The sequence below is a fragment of the Vigna umbellata genome, chromosome 3, assembly GCF_029865625.1.
Source record: "Vigna umbellata cultivar VRB3 chromosome 3, Vumbellata_1.0, whole genome shotgun sequence".
NCBI lineage: Eukaryota > Viridiplantae > Streptophyta > Magnoliopsida > Fabales > Fabaceae > Vigna > Vigna umbellata.
The window spans coordinates 36,140,268-36,151,854 of NC_142167.1; the positions used below are offsets into that span (position 1 = coordinate 36,140,268).

General features: G+C 30.3%; 3 non-coding genes across 3 annotated transcripts; all 3 read right to left on the reverse strand.

The window, feature by feature from the left end:
* Positions 1–9,620: 9,620 nt before the first annotated feature.
* LOC148202442 (small nucleolar RNA SNORD24) lies at positions 9,621–9,702 on the reverse strand. Its single transcript, XR_015785362.1, has one exon. It is a non-coding gene; the product is annotated as a small nucleolar RNA SNORD24 (small nucleolar RNA).
* Positions 9,703–9,826: 124 nt separating this feature from the next.
* Positions 9,827–9,902, reverse strand: LOC148202443 (small nucleolar RNA R12). Its single transcript, XR_015785336.1, has one exon. It is a non-coding gene; the product is annotated as a small nucleolar RNA R12 (small nucleolar RNA).
* Positions 9,903–10,245: 343 nt separating this feature from the next.
* Positions 10,246–10,345, reverse strand: LOC148202444 (small nucleolar RNA snoR1). Its single transcript, XR_015785379.1, has one exon. It is a non-coding gene; the product is annotated as a small nucleolar RNA snoR1 (small nucleolar RNA).
* Between the last annotated feature and the right edge of the window lie 1,242 nt (positions 10,346–11,587).

Below are 11,587 nucleotides of genomic sequence, written 5' to 3' on the forward strand. Positions count from 1 at the left end.
CAAACAAGAGTTTCCTTAGCTTCAACAATCTCACAGAGTTCTCAAAGAGTTCAGAGATCTTTTGCACAAGGGAAGAGTTATTTTTGAGATAAAGAGTGAGCCATTTTATAGACTCAGCCTAATACCCTTCCATTCTTCGAAAACGGGCCATCTAACGCATTTAATCGATTAACATAAATATTAATCGATTAATAATGAGTACAACGGCTAGTTTTTCAAATCTGAAACCCCCAACGGCTAGTTTTTCAAATCTGAAACCCCCAACGGCTAGTGTTAATTGATTATTCTCAGGAATAATCGATTAACTAAATAAATCAAATATAAATTACAAGAATCAACCCTAATACATATTTGAGCACTATTACATCAACTTTGATTATTATAAAAGCTTTATAAAATACAGAGATCTTCAATTTGTCTTTATGAATCTTGACTTGTGCAAATCTGTTCATCATCAAAACTTTATCTTTGATTTTTGCTAACACTATCAAGAAGGACATGGTCGAGGGGTCGTACCACCAAAGAAGGACAGACAGTCGGTCACGTATGTGGGATTACCAAACTCAGACAAGATATGACAAATACCATCTGGTCGATAGGATTGAAAGTCGAACGGACGATTCTAGTAGCAAACAACTCGAACAAGATATGTAGGGCCATCTTTCTTATGCCTTTATTTTGTGGAGCGTGGGGGCCCACCAGTGGGATAGCTCATTAAAAAAGAAAACATATAAAAAAATGCTTAATAGCTTATTTTGTCCCCATTTTTGCTCAAATTTGTCAATTAGGTCCATCCTTTGAAAAAAGTGTCAAATACGTCCCCACTTCGTAAATTTTGCATCAATAAAGTCCATTTCGTTAAATATAAACAAACGGAGTTAAGGGATTGATGATGTGGCAGAAAACAGTATTAACGTGTTATTTTGTATGTTTATTTGTGTTGATGTGTTAGTGAATTAGAGGTTGACGTGGAAAGTAATTCACCCTTCACGCACCATGGTCTTGATTCTTCCATAATTTCATCTTCTTTCACTTTCTCTGCCAAAAAAAAGTACTCATTCTTGCTCTCAGCAACATCATTACAAACAAATTCATCAACCTCATTCATCACTCCCAGTAACACTTAGATTCATCACCCAGAATCATTACCTTCACTCATACCTTAGAAAATCTCCATCATCCTCATATAATCACTTGCACATTCAAACCCAACCAAAATAGAGAAACATCAAACAAAGAACCACCTCCAAAACGAAAACCAAAACTCTATAATCGTTAATCACAAAAACAAAACTAGATCAGAAACCCCAAAATGACCAAGAACACAAGAACAAAACTCTTGACCGAGAAATTCCCCAAATCAGAAACCACCTGTTAAACCCCCAAATTACAAAATTGAATCACAAGGATAGGAAAACCCCAAACGTAGCAATCATCAAAGTTGTCTTCTTCACAGCTTGACCCGTGTGAAATGCGAGAAACAGGAGCTCCAATTTGATCCCTAACCTGTAGAGAAGCACATAATCCCAACTCGAGATCGAAACAAAGACTCAAGATTTCCCAAATTTAGAAACCCAATTTCGACAAAACCCCGTGGTTGCAATTTTGAATGGCAATTATGCTTCCCCTACAACGAAGCCACAGAACCATAAGAAATTTTTGGGAAAGAGGAAGAGTTTTTGCAAAGCCCTAAATCGAAACCTTCAATCACAAGCCATGTTGACGTGAAACTGCCTGAGAACGGAGGCACCACACCACAAACACAAGCCCGCTCTTCTCTTCCACGATGTTGCCATCAAACAGGGCTTCTCGCATCGCAAAGACGTCGACGACCTTAGCTTGGCCGCGGCGGTGGCTTGCGCGGGAAAGCATCGTTGACGGTGTCGGCAACCTCGCCAGTCAGTGTTAGAGCTTACCTCAAGCGCGCACGGAGGAAGGAACGCCATAGTGGCGGGTGGTGTCTCTGGCGGCGATCGGTGCCACTGATAATAGTTGAAAAACTGTTATTTTCATGCTTAAAATTGATACTAAAAGCAACCTTTAACACTTAGAAACTAGCTTGAAATCATGCTTTTGGTCATATTTTTAGAAATAAGAGAGCTGGACAGGTTTATGCTTGATTTCAGTGTTTTTGTGCAGGTTTTAAGATGAATTTGGTGAAAGAAGTGAAGAAGGACAGAGATGGAATCAGAAAAGACATCAAAAAGTGCAAAAGGAGAAGCTGCAACTGCCGCTCAGCGGTAAACTGCCGCTGAGCGGCACTCAGGCAGTCACGTTGGATCCGCTGAGGGGTGAAAAGGCCGCTGAGGGGAGAAAAACAACTCACGCACTTACCGTTGAGCGGTAGTTTACCGCTGAGCGGCACTATTTTTGGGCTTGGGCCTAATTTTCTGTAATTTTAGAATAGTATATAAGCTTTAGGACGTCCTAGGGTTTGTATCTTTGGCAGAGACGAAGCAAACACTCTCTTTTCCACCCCTTGAAGGAAGATCTTGGATGCTCAGGCTACCTCCTCCTCTTTCTAGGGTTTTATCTTTCATTCTTTCATTATTGTTCATCTAGTTTCACCATGAATATGGTGAACTAAACCTTGTATTGTTGTTGGGGAATCAATGTAGTCTTGTGAAACTCTCATATATGGAATTTGATTTAATGTCTTATCTTAAGATATATGTTTTCTTTCATCTTTAGCTAGGGTTTTTCCTCTTTGCTTATTGCTTGCTTTGTGTAACTCATTCATTGCCATGATTATTGATTTTGTCGATACGGGAACGTACGGGGAAGTCTAGATCTGAGGAATTTCTCCCAATAGCATATTGGTTGCCTTTAAGCTCCTGCACTTTAAGAACTAATTACTAGGAATGCTAGGAATTGTATGAACTCGTAATTACGGATAGGCCTTCTTGCAAGGTGATTTAGAGAGTGACATTAGCATTGATGATAAGAATGATGAATTCCTTAAAATATATGAGAGTGGATAAGATGAAATTGATAACCCCAACAACATACTCATCCATCTAATTCATTGAAGTGTTTGTATTCTGTTTTTCTCCATTGATCAAATTCATGCATACATATTTAATTATTGTCTCTTGCATTTAAACCTACAATCAACAAATCACATAGCTAAACTAGGCCGTGAGTCCTTTGGGAAAACGATACTTGGTCTTACCTTGTTTTATTACTTGATACGATTCGGTCACACTTGCCGATTGTTCAACAAGTTTGTGGCGCCGTTTTTCGGTGTTCATAAATTTGTCATCAGCCACCAAGGACAGTTTTGTTCGGCCAAAGGGAGCCACGATAGCGTTGGAGGGCAGAGCTTCTGCTAATGAAGGTGGAGAAGAGACTTTCGTTTCTGAAAAAGAAGAAAAGAAACCCTAGAGAATAGAGGGTTTAGGCCTGGCCTAGAAAATACTAAGTGCACCCCTAAATTTCATATCTGCACCATTCACTAACACATAAGCATAAATATACCTACAAAATAACACGTCTTCTGCCATATTATCAATTTCTTAACTCTCTGTTTGTTTGTATTTAACGGAAGAAACTTCATTAATACAAAATTTAAAAAATAAGAATGTATTTAACACTTTTTTCAAATGTTGGACGTAATTGACAAACTTGAATAAAACTAGGAACAAAATAAATTATTAAACTTAAAAAAAATCATATTAATCTTTAAGATAATCCCTGTTTCCATAGTTTTTAAAAAATTAAAAAAGATAAATTGATAATTCACAAATAACTGAACAACTAACTATAACTCTAAAATATGTATAAACTATCAAGAATGATTGTGTAAAATTCAAATGTCAAATTTGCTTTACAACTTACTTCTTATAATTATTAAAACATTATATGCGCGGTTATTTTTTCACTATCAGTATAGAATTTTTTTTATCAAATATATCAATATATACAGATTTTGGCATTTAAAAAATACAACTTTTATAAAAATTGACACTCATAGTACCGACTTCTATCACAACTATCATATATATATATATATATATATATATATATATATATATATATATATATATATATATATATATATATATATATATATATATATATATATATATATATATATATATATATATATATATTTCTATTGAAATCCAGTTGTTAACATACGATGAAATCTTTTTTACCTTTTAAAGTAGTTTTTATGTTTTTTCCAAATCTTATATATAAACTTATCTTCTAATTTTAATGGATTTCTAAAAAAAATTCATGCTTTCTTTAAAAATTTTAACAATCATACATTTGTTTATATATTCCTTATTTTGAAATATCCTTTACTAATTTAATTAATAAGTTAAAGGAACAATATTGTATTACTTTTAATCTTGAAAATTTGTTATGTTATAGCTTTTGTGTTTTTTTTTAAATCTTATATATAAACTTCTCTTCTAAACGTAATGGATTTCTAAACAAAATTCATGTTTTCTTTAACTTTTTATTCAATCATTCCTTTTTTTTATATTCTTTACTAATTTAATTAATATATTAAAAAACAATATTGTATTAGTTTTAATCTTTAAATTTTTTTATGTTATATTACACACACATATATATATATATATATAAGGGTTAAATATGTTTTTCGTCCCTTAAGTATCACACGAATTTGGTTTTAATCCTTACTCGAAACTTTGATGGTTTTTAATCCTCATAGTTTTGAAACTCTTACTATTAGTCCTTAAAATTGGATGGCGTTAACTTTTAATAGATGTGGCAAACGGCGAGGCCGCGTCTTATGCCAGCTTGGCTCTTCACTCTCTGTCACGTTGCTTTTCTTTTTATATGGCCAATAAGAATTTGACACGTGTCAGCCCCCTTCCACTCCAAATTAGGGTTTGTCAGATTGGGGAAACTTGCCCCTGTACCTCCACCACGATTTTGCTCTTCTATCTTACGTCGTCATGAGCCAAGAACGCGAGAAGGAAAGGGTTGCTCTCTTGCAGGTGGCGAATGGAGTTTCTGCTGTGTTTTTGGATTTGTAGGTCTGTTGCAGGTGATGGCGCCTCTCGATGACAATGATGACACGAGGGAGGATGTCGCGGTTTGCAAGGATTTTGCGCATTGAAGGTGGCATTGATGGAAGATGACGTCGCTGCAGGGGAGCTTGTGAGATGAAGGCGCGATGGCGGAGAGACTTAGGCGATTTAGGGTTCGTCCCAGCACTCGCGATTTGGGATTTCGTTTGGCTGTGGTTCTCGATTGGTCGGAGCGAACTCGATGTGCGTCTTCCGGAACAGTGCGATTTGTGATTGGGGTTGCTCGCGTTTTCTGGTTTTTTCTGAGTTTCAGGTGATTCTGGGAATGCGATGGATGCTCGCGTTTTCTGGAATGCCACAGAGCAAGTGTTGACGGCGCGAAACAGTGGATGTTGGCGGCCGTCTGCTTCGTCGAAATGTGGATGATAACACCTGCTTTTAGGTCGCGCCGAATTAGAGGAAGGGGAGACCAATCTTCACGACTCTGACCGGTTATCGAGGACGACGTCGACGGTGACCATCCTGGTTTGTGGCTCGTGGAGGCTGGGCTCTCTCAGGCAGCGATTGGCAGAGGAACGAGATAGAAATCGACGTCGCGGCCGGCAATGGCTCCGGTGGCGATTGGTGGCGCCAGCGACGCCTTGGACTGAGCGGAAGGTCCGGCACAGCGACTGGTCTGATGGAGACTAGGCTCTGCTGGAGAAGACGAACGAAGTTCTGAAGCACAAGCAACGTGGTAGAGAGTGAAGAGGCAAGCTGGCATAAGACATGACCTCGTCGTTCGTCATATCTACTAAAAATTAACGCCTTCCAATTTTATGGACTAATAGTAAGAGTTTTAAAACTATGAGAACTAAAAACCATCAAAGTTTCGAGTAGGGACTAAACCTAAAATCGTGTAATACTTAAAGGACGAAAAACATATTTAACCCTATCTATAATATACATAAATATAATTTTATTATTAAAAAATATGACTTTTATAAAAATTGACACTCAGTCACAACTATCATATACATATATACATATATATGTACATATATATGTACATATATATGTACATATATATGTACATATATATGTACATATATATATATATACATATATATGTACATATATATATATAGATATATATATAGATATGTATATATGTATATATGTATATATGTATATATGTATATATGTATCTATATGTATATATGTATCTATATGTATATATCTATGTATATGTATATATCTATGCATATGTATATATCTATGTATACATATATGTCTATGTATACATATATGTATATGTATACATATATGTATATGTATACATATATATATGTATACATATATGTATATGTATACATATATGTATATATATATATATGTATATATATATATGTATATATATACATACATATATATATATATATATATATATATATATATATATATGTATATATGGGGTTTGCTAACGCGTGTACACCTGTTTTTCAGTTGGTACATTTTAGAAATGTGTATTGGGTTTTGGTAGACAAAAATACCCTTATATATCATGGATTCTAAGTTTTAAGGTTAAGGATATTTTAATAATTTTCATTTTTAAAACTAAAAAAAAAATCTCCCAAACCCTTACTTACCTCTCTCACTCCAAGATTTTTTCTGTTATCCTATGGTAGCCCCAACTAAAAAAAAAATCAGAAACACTGACAGTTAAACAATTTTACAAAAAATGATTTTATAGTAAGTTTTCATTTTATAATTTTTGTATTATCTAATTTTCACAAGCATAAAGGAATTTGTAATTGATCTGGAAAAAATCAGAAATACTCGTTGTTAAACAATTTCTTACAAAAAATGATTTTATAATGAGTTTTCATTGTATAATTTTTGTTTTATCTAATTTTATCTAATTTTCACAAGCATAATGACATCAAAAGAATTAGTAATTGGCTTGGAAAATAATTAGAAACACTCGTTGTTAAACAATTTCTTACAAAAAATGATTTTATAATGAGTTTTCATTTTAGATGATGAAATTAGAGAGGTTAGTGAATATGGTGAAATTGAAGAGATCTTAAATGAACCTTTGCCTGAAAGTGAATATGTCAATTACTCAATTCTTTACAAAGGCAAATTGTTAACCACAAGTGTTTCTGATTTTTTCAATGAAAAGGTTGGAGTGAGAGAGATGAAAGAAAAAAAGTTGAGAGCAATGAAAGAAGAGGTGAGTAAAGTTGGGGGTTTCTTTTTTTAGTTTTGAGAATGAAAATTATTAAAATACTCTTAACGTTAAAACTTAGAATCCATGATATATAAAAATATTTTTGTCTAGTAAAATGCGAAACACATTACTAAAATGTACCAACTGAAAAACAGACATATAAACATATAGCAAACCCATATATATATATATATATATATATATATATATATATTGAAATCCTGTTGTTAGCATACGATTAAATTTTTTTATCTTTTATAGTAGTTTTTATGTTTTTTCAAAATCTTATATATAAACTTATCTTCTAATTTTAATGAATTTCTAAAATAAAATTATGGTTTCTTTAAATTTTTATACAATCATATATTTGTTTTTATATTCCTTATTTTGAAATATTCTTTACTAATTTAATCAATAAATTAAAGAAACAATAGTGTATTACTTTTAATCTTGAAATTTGTTATGTTATAGTTTTTATATTTTTTTTAAATCTTATATATAAACTTCTCTTCTAAACTTAATGGATTTCTTAACAAAATTCATGTTTTTTTTTAAATTGTTATTCAATCATACATTTTTTCTATATTCTTTACTAATTTAATTAATATATTAAAAACAATATTGTATTACTTTTAATCTTGAATTTTTTTTGTAATATATAATAATTTTGCTTACTTACTATAATTTTTTTAAAATCTTATATATAAACTTCTCTTCTAAACTTAATGGATTTCTTAACAAAATTCATGTTTTCTTTAAATTATTATTCAATTATACATTTTTTTCTATATTCTTTACTAATTAAATTAATATATTAAAAACATTATTGTATTACTTTTAATCTGGAACTATATATTAAGATATATTTTAAGTTACATTTTTTTCTAAAATATTTTAAGTTATATTACATATATATATATATATATATATATATATATATATATATATATGTATAATAATTTTGCTTACTTAAACTATAATAATATTTTATATTTTGACATATTTTAAAAATTAATAAATTAAAATTAAAATATATATTCCATTTTAAAAAACTAAACTATACGAATAAAATTTTAACAATAAAAATAAACTGTGCTAACATTCCTTTTCAAATAGTTTTATATAAAATGAAAAATAAATAAACGAATTTTAAGGAGAAAAGGAAATTAGAACATTAGTTTAATTCATTAAATAAATCATTGATAAAGGTCTCAAAATAAAGAATATTTAAAAAATGACTGTATAAAAATTTAAGAATTTTTTTTGAAAGCATAAATTGTATAAATTTTAAAAAGAAAGAAGTCATAAGGAATAAAAGAAATTCCTATATGTAATTACAGCGTGATAAATTAAAATAAAAAATATAGTACCAGAATTTGATGGCAAAAAAAACTTAAAAGCGATATTTTCAACTCTCATCTTTAATTTCGGTTTCCATGTCATACATTTTTCAATAACAATTTTCTTCAAACACGAAGAACTTTTTAAGTCCAAGTAAAAATATATTCATTCCTCACCCCACTTTAGAATTATTACTAAAACCAGAATGAATTGGAAATTGTAACCGCACAATGTTTGTGCAAAGGGTGATTTATGATTAAAACCTTTCAATAAAATTGTGCAGAACTTCAAAATATGGTGATTTCTCCGCCACGAAAATTACATTAGATTTTTCTCAAGGATATACTTTGTATATAACTTGTGAAATATGAAGTAAAGGAAAATTACATTTGTTCTCTTTCAAATTTCACAATACAGAGAAATGAGAGCCTACGGAGGACAGAAGACTAAAATACATTGGTATGTTTAGTATTGACAATACAGAGAAATGAGAGCCTACAGGATATATAACCCTTAAACAATAACTAATCTATTAAGTACAAAACTTCACTCTAACATAAGGCTTATAAACAACATTAATATGTTTTGAAACATTAAACATAGGTCACGCTCATTACATCAAACAAAATTCAAATAAAAAGAATGACAAAAACCATACTCAACCTGCAACATTAAATGTAAGTGTAACTTGAAAAGCAAAACATTGTAGACAAACAATAAGAGAAATAATACGGCACACAAGCATGTGATACATAATAGAAATAAAACACATAAATAACAGTCTATCAAAATGTGATCAACAAAAATTTAGCTGCTTCACTAATATCCCAAAGTATCAGAGGGAACAGATCCAGGGATCGACATTTAGAAAAGCAACACGATATATTTAGCTTCAAGGGAACGAGTCATATGGGAACAGAACAAATCCACACAGACCAGATAGAGAAGCATTCCTTATGTTAATGTTGCAGACCGTTTGTCACATTGTCAAAGCTATACAAAAAATTCAAATAACAATACAAAATACACTTTATAAATATCTGCATATTGTTTGAAGTACGAGCCTCAGAGATCTTGGTGGATAAAAATCATCAAATGGGTGATCCCATCAAGAGTAGCAAATATTTTCTAACATCACGGGCTATCATAAAATAAAAAGTAAAATACATTATAAAATATATCTAAGAATATAACAATCCAATGTGTATAACCAATTAATAGCAAAAATATAATCAAATAAAATACAAAGCAATGTGTTTGAACATAATGTTGTCAGTAGTAGCTGGTTGTTAAATCACATACAAAATCAGTGGGAATCCGTCTGATTTTATCATCATTCAACATCACATGTTCAAAACCCAAAGATAAATTTAAAAGTCAATTAAAAATTAAAAATAAATTAAACAAATAAAGAATTATTCAAATTCTCAAAAGATATTTATCTATCTTGTCACCAAGAAATCCTATCAAGAAATAAGGATACTCGGAGCTAAAGATAGACAACACGTATATTAAGTATATACATGTCGATTAAAATAATTTTAATATAGCCTAACGATAGATTCATTGACATACCAAATCGACGTGCAAAGAATTGCAATATTAGGCATAATCTCTAATTGAATAGAATTGAAATTAAAGAAATAATTGAAATAGTAAATGAACATATCAACCCTAATGTTGTTGGACTCAGAGAGTTGCTTTCTGTGCTCAAAGACGAAACCTTTAACAAAGATCCGTCTCATACAAGAGGTGTCAGAATAATCAAGCACTCTTCATCTTTGCCCAGACGAGAAACACAACAAATCAAATTTACGAAAGAGCTGCAGAAGGAGGAGAAGGTATTACAAACAAGGGTGTTTGGGAAAAGAGGCTTCGGTGGTTGATCGTAAGATTACACAAGGGATTGTCGTATTTATAGGCCAATTGTTAGGGTTTCAGTTTCTTTTCTTACTATGTTAACATATGGGCTTTTGCGGGCCGGGCCGAGAGCGATCACTCCTTTTGACCATTTTCTTAAGTTTCATGTCCACTATTCAGTTAAGATACTATTTGAATAAATGGGTACATGGGTTTATTACTTTTAAAAGATTAAATATATTCAAGATATTCAGAATATTAATTTTAAATATTATAAAAAATTAACATTAGTCCTTAAATCTAGTAAAAACAATTTTTTTATTTATCAATAACTGAAAAATATGAATGTGCAATTTATATTTTATTTTTCAGAAATGTATGTTAACATTTACAATTTGTAAAAAATCACTGCATGAAAAGATGTCACATGTATATTAGTTTTTTTATCATCTAAATTTTATTTAATTCTTAAGATTATTTAGTATAAGCAATCAAAGTTATTGAAATGATTATATGTTTTGATAAAATAGACCAATTAAATAATTAAATTATACATGAATTGGTAATATACTTGTATATTTGATAATAATGATAGGATTTCTTTCAATATATAATTATTATTATATAATTGAGTGATAATGTATGAAATAATATAATTCCTAATGAATAAAAGTACACAATTATGTTAATAAAAGTAATATTTAAGTGAAATATTTATGATTTGTATGACACCTCTAATTGTTTCATTAACTAATATCTATACCATGCAATGTGGGGGCTTAATTATTATCATATAATTCAGTGATAATGTTTGAAATACTTGTTATAATTCCTATGAATAAAAGTACATAATTATATTAACTAAAGTAATATTTAAGTGAATTATTTATGATTTTATGGCACCTCTAATTATTTCATTAACTAATATCTATACCATGCAATGCGAGGATTTCTCTTAAAAAAATTATTTGATGTTAATTATTTTGTTAAATATTTTATTTTATTAGACAATGTAAAATAGGAATTTATTAAATTATTAATAAATTATTTGTTAATATTTCTCATTTTTTTTGTTATAAATTATTTATGTATCATATAAATTTTAAATGATAAAATTTAATTGAATATTTTATTAATATTTGCTAATAAGTTATTGAATAAAGAAAAG